The sequence below is a fragment of the Chiloscyllium plagiosum genome, chromosome 22, assembly GCF_004010195.1.
Source record: "Chiloscyllium plagiosum isolate BGI_BamShark_2017 chromosome 22, ASM401019v2, whole genome shotgun sequence".
NCBI classification, from domain to species: Eukaryota; Metazoa; Chordata; class Chondrichthyes; order Orectolobiformes; family Hemiscylliidae; genus Chiloscyllium; species Chiloscyllium plagiosum.
Window position 1 is genome coordinate 6894785 of NC_057731.1, and position 3294 is coordinate 6898078.

Below are 3294 nucleotides of genomic sequence, written 5' to 3' on the forward strand. Positions count from 1 at the left end.
AAATTGCCCGTAGTGTTAGGCAAGGGGTAAATGTAGGGGTATGGGTGGGTTTCGCTTCGGCGGGTCGGTGTGGACTTGTTGGGCCGAAGGGCCTGTTTCCACACTGTAATGTAATGTAATGTAAAAACTCTTTGCTCCAGTCCCACTCACAGCTCTGTCTCCCATTCACCAATGCTATCTGCTTCCTGCTCTCATTCAGAATTGGACAAATCCATCAATTTTTCCGCCAGTTTCCATTCTTCTCCCACCTTCAGCTGTTCCATCTCTGACTCTTCTCTTCTGTTTCTTAACTTCTCTCTGTCCATTTCTGAGGATAAACTATCCACCAATATCCATTACAAATGTACAGCCTCCTCGAGTAACTTTGTCTATGTCTCCTCACACGCGATTTCTCTTCAAGGGCTCCATTTCATTCTCCCAGCTTCTCTGTCCCCGGTGCATCTATTCTAATAATGCTACCTTTCACAGGGGTCCTTTCAAAGTGTTTCCACCCCTCATTGTGATTGATAGGTGTGTCTGACCCATTTCCTGCATTTCTATCCTTACCCATTCTCTCCCTCCCAGAACAATGGTAGATTAGCCATATTGTCACTTTCCACCCATCTGTCTCTGCATTCAAACTACCAGACTCTGCTATTTCTGTTACCTACAGAAGGACGCTACCACTCTCCCTCACATTTCCCCTCCCATCCACTGTCAGCATTCTGCAGGGATCATTGCCTCCATGAAACCCCAGTCCACTCTCCAACACTTCTTCATCCCACATGATGTCTTCCCATGCAATCCCACAAACTGTAAAACCTGCCTATTAACCTCCTCCCTCTTTCCTATCCGAGAACCATGTCTTTCAATTTAGATTAGAGTGGTGCTGGAAAAGCACAGCAGGTCAGGTAACATCCGAGGAACAGGAGAATCAATGTCACCAAGGTTGTCGTGCTATTAGCAAATCATTCTGTTAATAATGACTGTAGATAATACTTTTGGACTTTGAGTTGTTGATCATTAGCTGGTTTACAGCTCATAGAAATGTTCACTGTGGAATAACCACATTTTGACAAACTGATCATTTACTTGGTCTGTGAGAGTGGTAACTGTAGCATGCTTGGAAAGTGTAGGTGTCATTGGACCTTCAGTACTGGAAAAGGACCTTGTTTCATGACTGTATCTCTTTAGGACTAACTGATAGAGCTTAATTCCTATGATTAGTCAACAACATAAGTACTGTAACAGCAAATATCAGAATGGTATAAAGTGAGCCTTGGTCTTTTGTCCTCCAGCAATTCCTATGTTATTATGAAATGCATTGGTACAGAGCAAGCTGCTGACTTCACCATGACCCAAATTACATTCTAAGGTTGAAAGTGGAGATGGTTTTGCGCCAGTTACAATCAGTTTCCAAAATGCCTTTCTTCAAGAAAAAAAGATTTTCCAGCAATAAGAACATTATTTCCAATCTCCCAAGTGTTTGATATACCCAGCAGCTTGCTTGGAAAGTTGAAAGGGCAGATAGGAATCAAGTGACAGTCCAAAGGTTGGAATGGAATCACACACCAATCAGAGCAGGCAAGGCTGGCAGTTTCTCTGTGGAGAGAGAAATAGTTGACCGTTTTAGTCATTGTCCATTTCTTGGAAATTCAAATGTAATAAGTGTTAGGTAAGTGAAAGATCATGGGTGTGGGGCAAAGAACTAAACACAGCATCTGTAAATGACAAAACAAAATGTTGTTGGGGCAAGGCCAGAGAAAATGGTCATGAGACAAGTGAAGAAACAAAATAAACTTCCAGAGGAGGTGTGAATGGTAGAACGGTGACCCACTGCCATCCATAAGCAAAAGGAAGAATAACCGTGTGAAGCTGAGATCAGTGAAGAGCAAGAAATGAAAATGGGGACAAAGTTCCTGATTTGAAATTGTTCAACTTGATGCTGAGCCAAGGAAGCTGTAGCTGGAAGCTATTCCTTGAACTTGGGTTGACCTTCACTAGAACAGAACCAGGATGCAACATGCAAATGGTGGTGCTTGACATCAAATGTACATCTCGGGATACATAGACAACAATGGATCAAGGAGCACTGCATCACGCACAAATATCTGTAATTGTGAGTAGACTTGAAACACACAGGGTAGAGTTTCAGTTGGAATTCCTGCTTGGAATAATTGGAGCCACGGATAAATGCCAAGGAAGAAAACGTGACTGTGAAATTATCGGGTAGATAATTGGATGACATGCAAGAAGCTGACAGAAAGCAGTGGGAGTGGTTTTGTATCAGTAATTCATTTACTGCCATTCCTCTGCTGAGAGTACCCACCTCAAAGAACCTCGTTCCTGACGAAGAGCTCTTGCTCGAAATGTTGACTCTCCTACTCCTAGGATGCTGCCTGACCGGCTGTGCTTTTCCAGCACCACACTCTCAACTCCGATCTCCAGCACCTGCAGTCCTCACTTTGTCCTCTATGGAACTATAAGACCATAAGACAGTGAAGCTGAAATTAAGCCATTCAGCTCATAGAGTCTGCTCCACTATTCAGTCATGGCTGATAAGTTTTTTCAAACCCATTCTCCTGCTTTTTCCCCATTACCTTTGATAGCTTTGACAAACAAGAGCCTATCTATCTCAGTTTTAAACATACTGAATGACCTGGCCATTCTGTTACAACGAATTCCACAGATTCACCACTCACTGGCTGAAGACATTTCTCCTTATCACCATTCTGAAGGGTCTTCCCTTTCCTCTAAGACTGTGCCCTTGGGTGCTAGTCTCTCCTGCTAATGGAAACATCTTCCCAATGTCCACTCTGTTCAGTATTCTGTAAGCTTCAATTAGATCCCTTCCCAATGTTTAAGTCTATGGAGAGAGAGAGAGAGAGAGAGAACGTGTTATCTCCAAAGTGATTGACCTGCTTTGCCTAACTGTCAAAATACTCTGAAATGGTCAATGCAACAGTCGGGAAGCCTTCAATTTTGCCACCTAACAACTCTCAGACATGGCTGTTCCTCAGCCATTGCTCAGATGCTATTTCGTGAATTCCGTGCAGACTATGAATTGTCAGCTGCTGAAAGGATGGTAGCTCTGCATACTGAAGTGACCGGCTCTGGGCTTGGTGGTGTCTTGCCAACGTACTCACCCTGGCCAGTGTCGTTCTGATACCTGTTTTATTTCTACTGCCTGGGGGACCTTGCTGTGGACAGAACACAAAGTGGCTTCTCCCTTCACAGTGGTGACCTCCCCACTTCACTGCTTGGGAAAGTTTGAGAGATATAGGCAATCTCTTATTTAATATTTGATAAAAACAC